This window comes from Natator depressus, chromosome 11 (assembly GCF_965152275.1).
Source record: "Natator depressus isolate rNatDep1 chromosome 11, rNatDep2.hap1, whole genome shotgun sequence".
NCBI classification, from domain to species: Eukaryota; Metazoa; Chordata; order Testudines; family Cheloniidae; genus Natator; species Natator depressus.
This window is the reverse complement of record NC_134244.1, coordinates 7,870,854-7,886,268: the sequence shown is the minus strand read 5'-3', so window position 1 is coordinate 7,886,268 and position 15,415 is coordinate 7,870,854. Positions and strand designations below refer to the sequence as shown.

The 15,415-nt window shown below is 44.6% G+C and overlaps 1 protein-coding gene across 1 annotated transcript in view; it reads right to left on the bottom strand.

Moving 5' to 3' along the window:
* Window positions 1–13,634, bottom strand: part of MRAS (muscle RAS oncogene homolog) — a 60,972-nt gene extending 47,338 nt beyond the window's left edge. Inside the window, exon 1 of the mRNA XM_074967063.1 lies at window positions 13,487–13,634. The gene's annotated coding sequence lies outside the window, so the exon portion shown is untranslated. The remainder of the gene's footprint in view (window positions 1–13,486) is intronic.
* Between the last annotated feature and the right edge of the window lie 1,781 nt (window positions 13,635–15,415).

Sequence of the window (15,415 nt, the reverse complement as noted above, 5' to 3'; positions counted from 1 at the left end):
CATGAATTACTTTGCACATAAATTATTTGTAATGCAATAAAGTCTCTTGTGCTCACCTAAAGCACTGACATTCCAGATTCAAACCAGAATATGTGGGAGTCTAGAAACGGCATCACTTACATAATCACTTCAGAGATTTTCTTAAAGCTGTAAGCAAAAATAAATAAATAAATCTCATCTGAAGAACCCCCCCGTTCTCACAGCCATGGAGCATCTTTCACACCGAACAATCCAATTCTTCTGCTTTTGCCCCATGAATCCAAGTTGTGGTTGTCCAATTAGCTTAATACACTACAAAAATACCTTCTCCAGCATCAGATGCTTGTCTCAGAGGTGCTCAGCCCACCCCAGATGCTGCATGTCAGAGAGGAAACCGCAAGTTTAATCATCTGATGAGGTTCAACAAGGACAAGTGCAGAATCCTGCACTTAGGAAGGAAGAATCCCATGCACCGCTACAGGCTGGGGACTGACTGGCCAAGCAGCGGTTCTGCAGAAAAGGACCTGGGGATTAGTGGACGAGAAGCTGGATACGAGTCAGCAGTGTGCCCTTGTTGCCAAGAAGGCCAATGGCATTTTGGGCTGTACTAGTAGGGGCATTGCCAGCAGGTTGAGGGAAGTGATTATTCCCCTCTATTCGGCACTGGTGAGGCCACACCTGGAGTATTGTGTCAAGTTTTGGTCCCCCCACTACAGAAGGGATGTGGACAAATTGGACAGAGTCCAGCAGAGGGAAACGAAAATGATTAGGGGGCTGGGGCACGTGACTTATGAGGAGAGGCTGAGGGAACTGGGGTTAGTCAGTCTGCAGAAGAGAAGAGTGAGGGGGGATTTGATTGAAGCCTTCAACTACCTGAAGGGGGGTTCCAAAGAAGATGGAGCTAGGCTGTTCTCAGTGGTGGCAGATAACAGGACAAGGAGTAATGGTCTCAAGTTGCAGTGGGGGAAGTCTAGGTTGGATATTAGGAAACACTATTTCACTAGGAGGGTGGTGAAGCACTGGAATGGGTTACCTAGGGAGGTGGTGGAATCTCCTTCCTTAGAGGTTTTTAAGGCCCGGCTTGACAAAACCTTGGCTGGGATGATTCAGTGGGTGTTGGTCCTGCTTTGAGCAGGGGGTTGGACTAGATGACCTCCTGAGGTCTCCTCTAACCCCAATATTTTATGATCAGGTTGGTATAAGTAGATTTCACAAACACACAAGTTCAGTTTCCGGAAGGCTGACCCCATTTTTCCTTCCTTCTAGCGTCGCAACATAGTTAACTGCATGTAACCATGGAAGCAGCTCTCTCATGCAAGATCTGAAAAACCCGAAGTCCTGACTACTTTGCATGGACAGTAAAGATGCCGTTTGACATAGGAAAAAAAAAAGGGACTTTATTAGCTGAGACAGAGACCTTTCTAGAAAGGTCAGAAGATTAGTAGCTACAGCACCAATATAAGCACTGTTTAAAAGGACACAGTCATCCTGATTTGGCCCTCACCATTTACTTGCCTTAGAAGGCAGTGGCATCATTGGAGGATTCTATACATAGTTTATTATCCATATACACATATTATCCATATACACAACTAACAGCCATGCTGCATGGGATTCAGCTTCATTTAACCAAAGGTATGAGACACTTCCTAAGCAACTGGCAGCATCACTTTGATCAATGCATCAACTGAAAAGTAGAACTGGACACAATAAAAGTAGGAATTCTGCATTAAAAAAATCCCATTGGCTTCCTCCTGACATTCACAAAAAGAAAAGGAGGACTTGTGGCTCCTTAGAGACTAACAAATTTATTTGAGCATAAGCTTTTGTGAGCTACAGCTCACTTCATCGGATGACATTCAGTGATTTTATCCAAGGAATCAAAGGTGGATGGGTATCCCAGAATACTAAAGTCTTTCAAATGCACTCAGATCCTTGCCTTCTGCTGAGGCATCATTCTTAAGAACATAAGAATGGCCACACTGAGTCAGATCAAAAGTCCATATAGCTCAGTATCCAGTCTTCCGACAGTGGCCAATGCCAGGTGCCTCAGAGGGAATGAGCAGAGCAGGTAATCATCAAGTGATCCATCCCCTGTGTCCAATTCGCAGCTTCTGGCAAACAGAGGCTGGGGACACCATCACTGCCCATCCTGGCTAATAAGTTCATGGAGGATAGCCATCGATGGACCTACCTAGTTCTTTTTTGAACCCTGTTATTGTCTTGGCCTTCACAACATCCTCTGGCAAGGAGTTCCACAGACTGACTGCACTGTGTGAAAAAAAAAATATACTTCCTTTTGTTTTAAACTTGCTTCCTATCAGTTTCATCTGGTGACCCCTAGTTCTTGTGTTATGAATACTTGCTGAACAAGCTGGTATTCCTCTTCTAAATAAGCTTCATTGCTTTGCGTCTCATGAGTTTTAAGTAATTGTGGTAAACTCAGTGGAATGTTTCACCGAACCATATTTAGACTTTGTCTTCACACACGTTTATTTTTTATGTAGTTTTTCCACAGGATAACACACACATTAGCTATCCCACTGTAAAATCCTAGTGGAGAAAAAGCATCTGCAGTTTTGTTATGGGCAAGGACAGCCATGTGCCAGTGTATAATGTGTCCTAGCTATCCCCTGCCCAAAAAGTAAAAGTCCCTTGTCTCCACTAGGATTTTACAGTGGGATAGCTAATATGGGAATCTCTCACTGGGAAAGAAAAATCAAACACTTTTTTACAGTGAAGTGTCTTGGCTTCCATCATTTGGCCTGAGGTGTCTCTCCAGGTAAGGATCCTACTTGTGCTTTGTATTCTTTCTGAGCTAAATCCCGAAGTCAACAAGAGTTTTGACATTGAATTCAATGGGACTCTGAATTCTCTCTCACACAAGGAATTCCACTCCACCCACAGATGTGTGTGTGTGTGCGCGCGCACGCGTGCTTTGACAAGGTCTCAAGGACACAGCCAAGATCTGCCTCAGTCTAGATCTTATCAGTCGAAAGAACTATCAACAGCGCTATATTTTACCTTGGCCGTGTGAGCTGTAATACAACATAAGCTGGTTGACAATGTCTTGACAAGTTTCTGGATACACAATTCTCTCTATGAAAAAGGACAGAAGCATAATAGAAATGGTACACATTCCAGCTGCCTTTTTTTTTTGGTTTATAAATCAGGGCTGCTAAGGGACAGGATTATTTCCTGCCACAGCATGTTTCAGTTTAGCCACTGAACCCTCAACATTTTTGGATCCATGTCCTTTTGCCACATGTAAGTAATGCCTGAATTCAGTATACATCCAGTCTTAAGGAAGGGGGAAAAAATGACAGTTCAGTCAGTCAGTTCTGCCCACTGTGCCAATTTCCTCATATTTAAAACTAAAACCAAAAACAAAATTTTTTTAGTGTATTGGCTTCTAAACAGTGTTTAGTGCACTGTAACCCTGGGATAATTTGCTGTAGTTCATAATCATCTCATTAGCCAGCTTCCCGTAGTCTCAGTCACAGCTATCAGAAAGTCTTTTTTTAATTGTATCAAAAGGTGACTTTCACATCAGATGTGTTATAAACGTATGTGTGCTCTGGTCATAGATTGAGGTACAAGTCAGCCTCTCTGTGCCTCAGTTTCCGCATTTGTAAACTGAGGATAATGATCCTGACATCCTTCGTAAAATGCTTTGAGACCTACTGGTGAGAAGCATTATATAATATTATAGTCACATTTCATAGCCCCAACCCTCAAGCAACTCCAGTGGCTCCCCAGTCATTTCAAGATCCTGGTCAACATTAGCAATTTTTTTTTGGAAATTTGATTGTTTCATATTAATTGCATATGTACAACCCCCTCCCTCCAACCCTTGGTTTTAAAAGCCCTTTCCAAGAATGCTTACTCTGACTACCTCATCTTTTCTCCACTCCCCACTGTTCACCTGGGCTCTTCATCTGTCTTTGTAAATCTCCCCAAGCTCATGTCATCTGGCACAGTCATGCTTCATCTCTCTGCCTCACAGATTTTAAAGGCCAGACGGGACATGGTCATCTTGTCTGACCTCCTGCATGACACATGCCAGAGAATTCCACCCAGTGACTTCTGCAGTGGGAGGAATTATTCTTCCCAAGTTGTAAGGGAACAGACCCTTCATCCAGTCTAAATCCAAAACATTTTCTCCTTTGCTTTTACATCCTAATGTTTCTCTCCCTTTGTTATTTGCCTCCAAGTCTGCAGAGCATATTGGGATACAGACACCCTACAAAATCAGTCTGCTTTGCTTTTCTCATCCAGGGTATGTCTACACAGCAGCTGGGAGGTGGAATTCCCAGCTCAGACACACACACACACACATGTGCTAGCTTTGTTCATGCTAGTGCACTAAAAATAGCAATGTAGCTGCAGTGGCCCCGGCGAGCTGCCTGAGTGTGTATCTAGGACGTGGTGGCCAACCTGCGGCTCCGGAGCCACATGCGGCTCTTCAGAAGTTAATATGCGGCTCCTTGGACAGGCACCGACTCTGGGGCTGAAGCTACAGGCACCAACTTTCCAATGTGCCAGGGGGTGCTCACTGCTCAACCCCTGGCTCTGCCACAGGCCCTGCCCCCACTCCACCCCTTCCCGCCCCCTCCCCTAAGCCTGCCGTGCCCTCGCTCCTCCCCCTCCCTCCCAGAGCCTCCTGCATGCGACGAAAGAGCTGATCGGGGGGCTGCCAATGGGTGGGAGGTGCTGGGAGTGGTGGCGGGGGGGGGGGCGAGCTGATGGGGGCCTGCTGACATATTACTGTGGTTCTTTGGAAATGTCCATTGGTAAATTCTGGCTCCTTCTCAGGCTCAGGTTGGCCACCCCTGATCTATACTGGGGCAGCTAGCCTGAGACACTTGTCTGCCACTGTGGCCATGCTGCTATTTTTAGTGTGCTAGCTTGGGGGTACGTCTACCTGAGCTGGCAATTACCCCCTTCCCCTCACAATCTGCTACAAAGCCATAACCTCAAGAGCAAACTTCGTCTTGGGGGTCTAAATTATCTTAAGTTTGAAATCACATGTTATTTTACTTCCACCATTTTAAAATATAGGGAGAATGGGCTGGCAGGTACATTAATGAATGAGAGACTAGGCAGAAACTGCTCTGCTATTTAATCATTCAAATCCCCAACACTTAAACAGTTTTTCAAGACTGCAAAAAGAATAAGCAACTACACAGTCTCATAGACTTAAGGCCAGAAGGGATCATCGTGATCATCTAGTCTGACCTCCCACACATTGCAGGCCACAGAACCTCCCCCGTCCTGGGGTCTCAGAGACTGGGCTCCAGCCAGAGCCTGAACATCGACATTGGTAATTTATAGCCCTGCAGCCCAAGCCAGCTGACCCAGCCTTGGCGACTTGGTGCCACAGGTTTTTTAATCATCGTGTAGACATACTCTTAGCGTCTGTCTCAGTTCCCTAGCTATAAAAATTAGGATAGTAGCACTTCCCTATTTCATAGGGGTGTCGTGGGTATAAATCCATTAAAGATTGTGAAGTGCTCAGCTGTTATGGCAACGGAGGCCAAGTAAGTACCTGAGGTCAGTATTAAAGAAATCAAACTTGTAAGAAAATTGAAGTCTTACCTATGCAAACGTGATTACTGAACCATTTGGGACTGTTGCAAGTATATTGATTTCCACTGATAACTGCATTTGGACTGATGATTTGAGAATTAAATACTACTAAAAACAGATCTATTTTCAAACTATGGGAAGCCACAACACTGGTTTTCTTTGGAGAAACACTTGATTTAGTTCTGCCTGCGATGCTGGCCGAGATATCAATCATCATGATAACTGTCTTTTCTAAGTAGCTTACGAATGTTTCCATACATCTTCCAGTCGGGGTTATGGACAATTAACAATGAACCAGTTCCACTGCAGCTGTTTCAGCAAGTTAAAGAATGGGCATTGCCTGCTTCTCAGACCTGTCTAGCAAGATTATCTATGGTAGTCGTGTTTTTTAAAAGTCTGCTCTTTTCAACCCTTTCAGCCAGTATCTGGAAAGAGAGGCACCCAGGTTTATCTTGGAATAGAGAATTTAAAGAAACTAAGTCATAATAACCTTCTGGCAAACGTTTTCAGAAGTACATAAGGCCCAGCTCCTCAAAAGGACTTAAGTCGATGGGAAATTGAAATCAGTGCATCACTGACCACCAACAGGAGTTAGGCACCTAAATACCTTTGAGGATCTGCGTCCAAGTGACTTTGAAGCCTGATTCCCCATTTCAAAATGGACTTAGGGTTTTAGGGCTCAAATCCCAAAGAAACATAGGCATATGTTTTTTGAACAGGTTATCTTTTACAATAATTAAGCAATCAAGGTTTTTTTCTTTTTTTTTAAAAAAAAAGAGATTATTATTTGCATTATCATAGACTATCTCTTTTTTTTTAAAAAAAAAGAGATAGTCTATGATAATGCAAATAATAAACGACAACAAGCAGCTGATAAATGAGTTTTTAACTAAGGAACCTAGTCTCTTCTTACTTCCATTGGAGTAAATCAGGAGTTCTACTACTGAAGTTTGTTACAGCAACGTAACTCAGATTAGAATTGGACCCAAGAAATATAAAAGGTAGTTGGACCCATACAACAGGTCAGATCCTCAGTGGAGCTGAATTTGATTTCCCCCTCATTCAGTGTAAATTAGTGCAACCCCTTTTACTTCAGTGGAATTATACCAGTTTACACCAGCTGAGAATCTGGTCCATCATGCTTTATCAGAGAGATTCCAATTGCCAGTTAATCTGAAAGAGACAGAGGATCCATAAACACCCCAGCCGTGCTCTTGTCTAGTCTCAGAAACTAAGCAGAGTCTAGTCTGTATTTGGCAAGGAGAACCTCAGTTTACATTTGGCTGATGCAGGAAGAGCTATCGGTGATCCAGCAGGAGACATTTTTCTACGGTTGTGAAAATCCTGGGCCCCCTCCATCCCAGGGATAAAACCCCCCACCCAATGAGTTTTTCAGGTTCCCATCTCCTTGTTAACCTGAAGTACCAACATGAACATATTTGGAAGCGAGCAGCTGCATTACAGACTCTTCGTGTGCAGAGTCTGTAGCAATAAAAAGGCTTCTGTGATGAAAAATCATATTCATTGTATTAAGTTACACCTCAACTATTTGGAAAGAATTTAAAACAGACCTTTCAGGGTTTCGATGGTCACCAGCATTCTTATTTACAGAGCAAAAACTGAACTTGCAGGCCAGCTCGAGTCAGACCATTTCTATCCCCAAAACCAGAGCTGTGGCTTGGAGCTGGAGTGAGCAGGCTACACAGGGCATTGCATTACCTGGGAAGCCAGCACAGTGCAGAGCTACATCACAGGGAGCTACTCAGAAAACTTCCATTCGAAGTCAACGAGCTAAGCTCTGTGGTTTGTAATCAAGCAGTGGAGACAACGGCAAATGGAAATTAAGGATGGCAGATTTTGGCCACAAGTTACCAAGGGACTAGTTTTCAGAAGCGTGGAGCAGCCACATTACAAGGGGAATTCTCTCCTGGCCATTTCTGTCTGGTGCAAAGTGGGCATAGCCTGGAGAAACCAGCCCCAAGAATTTTGCTGCGGCAGCTGCAGAGAGTGGAGGCTGAACACCATCTTGAAGGAAATGCTATAGTAAAAAGCTATCCCATGATTGATCTACTGTGGGTACCTACATGGCCCCATTTACTGTAGTATCCAAGCACCTCACAATCTAATGTATTTATCTTCACAACACCCCTGTGAGGTAGGAAGTGCTGTTATTCCCATTATACAGATGGAGCAATGAGGCATAGCGAGGCTAAAGCCCAGATTTTTAAAAAGGTATTTAGGTGTTGCTCCACTCAGCGTTGCAATGCCTAACTGATTTATGAGCCTACGTTTCCTGTTCAAGAAGGATTTAGATTGTCAAGGGTCTAAACCTCTTTTGAAAATGAGAGTTGGGTGTTGCCATACTGAGGGCGGCAATGCCTAAGTACCTTTAAAAATCTGGACCTAAGTAAGTTGTCCCAGGAAGTCTGTGACGGAGTAGGGATTTGAGCACCTCTCTCACCTGCTAGGCTAGTTCACTAACCGCTGGACTATCTTTCCTCAAATGAAACTGCTGCCAGCTCAATACAGGTGAATGGCTCGCCATCACTTACTGAAAAAATAAATTACACACACACGGCCAATGTGAAACCGGATTACCCATAAAAAGACAGTAAACTATTTAAAAAAAAATAATATAGTCAAGCTTTCCCCCAGCTGTCTCAATACTTATCTCACTGGATCTCATCATTCTATCATAGTTATTTCATCACCACCTGGCAGCAGACATCTAGTCAGTCGTATCCCCATGCAGATTTTCCCTCTGCATCACTCCCTCACCAATATTTGCCCACACGTAGTGACCACTTCATTTGATTCTAAAACAGCTAATCAGAGAGCCATAAATCTTAAAACCAAACAGGAATTATTTGGGGGCAGTTCTCTGGCCTGTGTTATGCAGGAGTCGGATTAGATGATCACAACGGTCCTTTCTGGCCTTGATATCTATCAATCTCTTGCTCCCTTCTGTTTGGAAAGATCTGTACGGCCAAGCTTGTTGTAAAAGCTGCTGAAGCCAATGGAGTTACTCTGGATTTACACTGAGGTACCCAAGCGGAATCGACCCACTGAGATGTTGGCTGCTTCTTTCTCAATCTTGGATTTTCCCCTTAGCTGTGTTTTTCCTTTAGCAAGTCTGTAGGGGTGATAGTCGAGGATGGCAGCACGGTTGTGTTGTCTCCTCCCAAGGATCTTCTCTGTTCTCAACTGCAGCAGCAGCAGCAAGACATGCCATCGCCCCTAAGCCAAGTAGCGTACGTTTCTCCCATCTGCTGATTTCATGCCAGTTCTGTTTTCAGTTAGTCTGAATTCTCCAGATCTAATCATAGCTCTGTTGCTCTTGGGAAGGTCACATTACTTTTTGGCCTTAGTTCCCTCATTGTGAATTGGGGGGATAATGTACAGAAAAACCCTGATGATGTGAACTAGACTGAAGGGAATCATAGGACTGGAAGGTACCTCGAGAGGTCATCTAGTCCAGTCCCCTGCACTCATGGCAAGACTAAGTTTTATCTAGACCATCCCTGACAGGGGTTTGTCTAAACTGCTCTTAAAAATCTCCAATGATGGAGATTCCGCAACCTCCCTGGGCAATTTATTCCAGTGCTTAACCACCCTGACAGGAAGTTTCTGGCTCTACATTTCATTAACTTGTCAGTGCCTTAGACACCGAGAACAACTTGGATTTCTAAAAGGCCACTTTCAAGGTTTGTTTCTATAACTTTTAAGATCATTTCTCTTTCTTGGCCCTGTTTATAATACCCTCCTGGAGACCTGAATTCCTTATCAGAGTCTCTTTCCCACTGCCCCCTATACACTTTGTCATTACAGAGTGGCTTCTTCAGACACTCGTCTCATGTCACGGTTATTGTGGCCTCATTAATATTATTTGTATTACAGTTGTGTCAAGAGGCCCCACTGTATTAGGGGCTGCATGTATACATAGGAAAAGATAATCCCTTCCTCCCTGCAATCGAAATAGACAAGACAGAGAAAGATGTACCATGCAAGCAGAAGCTGGGGAAATAAGGCACAGAGAAATCAAATGAGTTAGCCAAGGTCACTGTGAAAGTCTGTGGCAGAGGAAGGAAGTGGCCCCATGTCTCCTGAGCCATAATTCAGTGCTTTAATCACAAACACAGCCTTCCTCCCGAGACCCACCCTTCTTTCCTCAGGATGCCAGAGTTCTTGGGTGCAAGAAAGCAGGCTAGATTGGAGAGAAGGTCCAACTGTTGGAGAGTTTCTCCTTGTTTCCCAATGGCAGGAACCAGTGGAGTGAACCTCACACAAGCAGGCTAGACCCATTAGATAAAATCCACGGAACATCACATCCTGAGGAAAGATGGGCAGTTTTAGGAGGACGGCTGGGCCTGTGGTTAAAGCACTGAATTATGACTCAGGAGACTTGGTTTCACTTCCTGCCTTATTTAGCAAGAAATTCATCCAGCCAGTGCAAAGGCACTATTTTGAGAGTTTAGGTGATGCCTCGGACTGTGTGTTGACCCCCACCACAGGGATGCAGGAAAATAAAAGCAAAGGAAACAAAAAGAAAAAAGAAAAGAAAAAGAACAGACACAGCAAACACCACAAGTTCCCTCACAATGACCTCCAAATGGACCGTGCAAACAGAATCATCAGCAGAGCAGAGCATAAGCCCTGCTAGGCATGACAAGGACTCCTCAGATCACCCCAGAATACTCTGTGGTTTGAAATAGATGTGAAAGCTATCCCTGGTATATAAAATCATCTCTGTATTTTGTGCCAGAAAGTGCAAGGGAATCTAGGGCAAGATGCCAGTTATGATGATTCATTACACTAATTTGCACTACATTCATTTGGACTTACATTAGTTGCTTCAGTGCCAGTTACAGCACCAGTTCAGGTACGGGGCAGCAGTCCTGCCAGTTTGGAAGAGTAAAACATCTTCTCCTTCAGGTTTTATTTTAAAAAACCTTTCATCTCTCTCTCTCTCACTCTCCCCCAGCTCTCTCCACCCCCAAAATGTCAATGTATCTTTTTCAGTGCCAAGAAGAAAAAATATCTTTTGGTTGCACTGCCAGATGATCCAGTTTTTCTCCCCACTTTTGCTAGGTTCAGTCCCTGTTTAAAAAAAACCTTAGAAAAAGGAAAGCTTTGTTTTTTTCAATTACTTCTGTCAAAATCTTGAGCTTGTGAAAACCCCCACCAAATGCTCCAATAAATACAAACTGCCTGTCACATCATTCCAGAGAAGTGGGCACCATTGACTTCAGTGCAGCCATGCCAGAGATGAATTTAGCCCACTTTGCATCGTCAGGCTACACATGGTATTTTGTGGGATTCACTGGAGCGAAGGAAGAAGAAATTCAAACAATTAAAGGAAGAGTTATGAATAATAGCTGGTGCTGAACAAGCCTCTGTCTCCCATTTTTGAACCGTTATTTAGATGGACACTGTCAGCGTCAGGTTTTGGGAACTGAGTAATGGAGAAAGAAATCCAGCTTTTTGTAGAGACCATTAAACAGCATGGGTTAGATTATATATATTTATTTTAATTTGTTAATTTTTTATTTCCTCTGCAAAGGGTCTTTTCATCCAAGGAGTCTTTCCACCAAGGGACAAATTGATTGAGGCCTGATTTTGCAATGGTGTCTCCTGTGCTAAATGGGATTCAGGTGCAAGGCAACACAGAGGGGGAGAGTGCTTCCAAATGCAGGTAAAAAAAATAAATAGAGAAAAAACTGATTATTGCAATCCCAGGCCCCAATCCTGCAATCAGATTGGTGTGGACAGCTCCTTGCTCCTACACAGGGTCCCACTGACTTCAGTGGCACACTCTGCAAATACAAACATTTGGCTGCACAGATCTGACCACAAGATTGGTGCATGAGTTGTTACTTGCAGCTATTGTATCAACAATAATTTCCAGATCAGACAAATATGATTATCCAGTTGATGGTGCCCCTTAAAAGTTGCAATAAGCTTGGTATTAAAACTGTAACCTTAAATGAGACCCAGTATAGCAAATGGCCAAGATACTTAATGTTAGGTAACCAAAGTTGAAAATTTTGGCCAACTGACTTTACACAGAGCAATGCTCCAGGGTTAATGTTATTTATTGCGGTACTTCCTTGAGGCCTCAGCCAGAGTCTCATTGTGCTACAGACTGTATACACAAAAGCTTACAGTCTCAAGTTTCCATCTTTCACCCTAGAAAGGTTAGAAATTGATATGTAACATGATTAGATTAACAGACAGTGTTACTAAATCAGACTTATTCTGCTGCATGGCATGACCTGGTGATTAGAGCACAGGATGGGGAGTCAGCCATCCTGGGTTCTAATTCCAGCACTAACCTTTCCTGCCTCACCTGGAGATGGCCAGTTAACTTCTCTGTGCCTCAGTTTCTCAGTCTGTAAAATGGGGATTTACTACTTTTGCAAAGTAGAGCTCTTGATGGAAAGTAGTACAAAGCATCATTACTAATTCACATCACCAGTGGTCACAGATACAAATTGAAGTAGTTGGGGAGTTTTCAGCTTCATCACAAGTTTCTAGTACTTTGTCTCAAGGCAAATAAGAGGTAAAGCTAATTAGTTGTCTTATTAAATATATTTGGCATTGTCTTGGATAACAAAATGTTTCCATTACCTCTAAGACAGAAGCTTCTGTTTCTACAGATCCCATTTAGAAGTCTGGCAAACTACTCTGGGCTCTAGAACCAAAGTACAAAATGAAAGGCCCCACTTCCCAGTCAGCTCTCAAATATATGCAGTAGTCCAAAACCAGCTTATGACAAGACAATGAAGTGGGGAATTTCAGAGATCTAGACATCTACGTCCCATTAAAGTTAATGATACATAGGCATCCACATCTCCTAGGCAGCTTTGAAAAATGTAAGCCTGAACTTACTGGTTCACTCTTGTGAGAGATAGACACTTGATAAAAGAAGGTATTTAATTTACACATTATCACTAAGAATCACCAGCTGCTCTGCCCCTCTAACTTTTAGATAATCAAACCCACTAGGCACATATCTTGAAAAAAAAAAAAAAAGGGTGATCATGTCAATGGAAAAAAGAAAGTAGCATATGTTCCATGGTGTTGGAACAATTTTTATAGTGGGGGTGCTGAGAGCCATTGAACCAAACTGTAAACCCTGTATCTGATGGAAACCACTTAAAGCCAGGGGGTGCTGCCACACCCCAGCAGCCCTAGTTCCAGCACCCCTGAAATGTTTTTGAGAAGGTGACCCTTGAAGCTGTTGCCTCCAAAATCGCTACTGTGGGTAAGTCATTTCTTTCTGACCCTGACCGTAGAAAAAGAGAAAGTGATATGGTCCAGGAATCTCTCTCCATGGAGCAGTCTATGAAACGTGGCTCATACCGAATCAAGGGGAAAGTGTCCACAGTGACCATGTCTTGCTAGGAGCAACAGAAAATAAAGCAGTGCCACCCGCTACTGCAAAGTTTGAGCTGGAAAGTACTGGGGGTTTTAGAAAGAAAACTATCTTTAGACAGTGAAGAAACATTTCACGTTTTGTCTCCCAACAGAGCTGTAATGCTTCACTGTCCTATCAAACCTCAGCTCACTTCTCTTTTTAAAAAGAAAGTGTTTTAACCGGCCCACACCCCTCCCCAGAACTGGAAGGGGAACTTCAACTTTTGTTGGGGCTTCTAAACAGCAGATTTGTCCAGGACACGTTTCAAACCCAACCACACGCCGCCCCCCCCGTCCCATCAGACTCAATACAGGAATGGATCACACGACCCTACCTGGAGAAGTGTTAAAAGACAGCGACCCCCCCCCCGCCTTCCCACCCGAGGGGAAGCGGCCGCTGTCAGTCCAGCCTGCGCCAGCCCGGCTGCCAAGCCCAGCGCCCCCTGAAGCGCTTTACAGGGCTCAGACACACCCCTCGCTGCTCCCAGGTCTTTCCACTCACCAGGCAGCCCCAAGTCGTGCCCTGTCCCGGGGAAAGCGCCCTGGCCGGACCCAGCTGCTCCTTTCTCGCCTACCGTATCCCCATGCCTTTGGCAGACCCAGCGCAGCGATGATCATTAATCCCCCCCCTCCGCCCTCCCTTTCGCTCCCGCTGCCCTTAAAGCGGCAGCCACCTCTCTGCGGGCGGCCTGACACCCCAAGCATTCTTTATATTGCAACATCTGCGGCTAAAAATAGAACGGCTCTAAAGGGGGAGGCGGGGCGGGTTAGTTTCTAGTTAGGCGGGCAAAATATCAGCTGTTTGGGGTCTTTCGGAAACAGGCTGGGTGCTTCAGAACCGCCAACCCTTCCCCAGCGGGGCCAGTCTAGTCTCGAGGGGCAAAGCTGCTCTTTAGATCTGGATCAGAAAAAGCAGCGAACCCTCCCTTTGGCAAATGGACTAGTCCGCCTAGTGCGCTCCAATGAGTTGGCTTTAAGGTGGACTGAGGGTGGGGAATTTGGCAGGGGGACCTTAAGGCGTTTCTGGAGCGTGAGACCATTTCATTCGTCTCCCAGAATCCAGACAGAGCGATTTACACACGGGCTTGTTCACTGGTTTTGTCACATAAATGAAGCGGATGGATTTTGTGAGCCCTCAGACTTTTCTACCTCCTCCAGCACAAAAGAAATGATTATTTATTGAGCACCGTCTGAAACACCACTCTGAGTGCGCAGCAGGTGCTCTGCAATTCCAGGATGGAAGAGTGGCTGGTTCATCAGAGCAAGATCTTGTAGAGTTAAATTTTTTTTTAAACTTACCAAGTTGATCACAAACACTGACGTTTTATTCAATACAGCAGGACCCCTCCTGACAGGAGCGGCAGGGATATTAACCCCGATCCACCTGTTCGTCTGGGGCTGAGAAATCAAATCAACCGGTTGTGTCACATCCTCATTATACCCATAGTGCTGAATCCTTCCAACCTCAGCCAACTACTGCATTCCTGGGAAGTGGAGATCTGGGTCCTGTAAACCCCATCATGCCCAAGTAGTCCTTTTCACTTGCCTGGTCCTATTAAAGATGCTGAGACTTTTTGCATCAGTGAAGATGACTTGTGTGAATAAGGGTTTGCAGGATCAGGCTCTGATACTGCCCTTAATACTGTAGTATCTTGGGCCACAAATCAGCAAGATACTTAACCATGCACCTAACTTTAAGCAGCTGAGTAGTGTTCTTGTCTTGAGGTTAGATACTTAAGTATCTTGCTGAGTCAGGGCCTGTCACTGAGTTACAAGGGTCTGGTCTACGCCCAGCCTTTAACCAGTCTCCTGGGAGTGACACCTTTAATATGACATGCCCCAAGGACCCACAGTTCCACAGGGGCAGGCTCATAGCTTCCAAGACTCTGAGACTGGAGCTTTGGCACCAGCAAACCCTGTTTCTCTCCATGGCTCCTTGCAGCAAATCCAGCCAAGTCAGAATCCTGTGGGAGGCTGTTACTGTAGCCTTCGTCTCCCCCCTTCCTCCCCATCCTTCTCTCTCCCCGCCCCTGACCTCCTTTGTCTCCTGCTCAGTTCCCAAGTTCCATTTGCTGGGGTTTCCTGCCGGTAGATGTTGATGTGGATCCTCTGTTGATGAAGGGTTGGTTTCAGCCAGTTCTCTAATGGCCCTATTCCTTCCAAGCAGAGAGCTAGGTGACACACAAGCTCATGCCTACTGGGCGGTTTTAGCAGGAGACTTAAAACTTTTTTACAATGCAAGCTGCAGAGGGAAATTGAGGCATGCATAGGATTTATAAAAATATTTCAGAAAATTCTCACTTTGTCACAGGGCTTATCTGCCGTATGTTTTATTAAGCAGATGTGTAATTCTTGGGTTCATACACAGAGTTACTTAGGAAAATGAATGCTCCCAACTTGCCCTCCCCACACAGATTACTTGTGTGTAGAA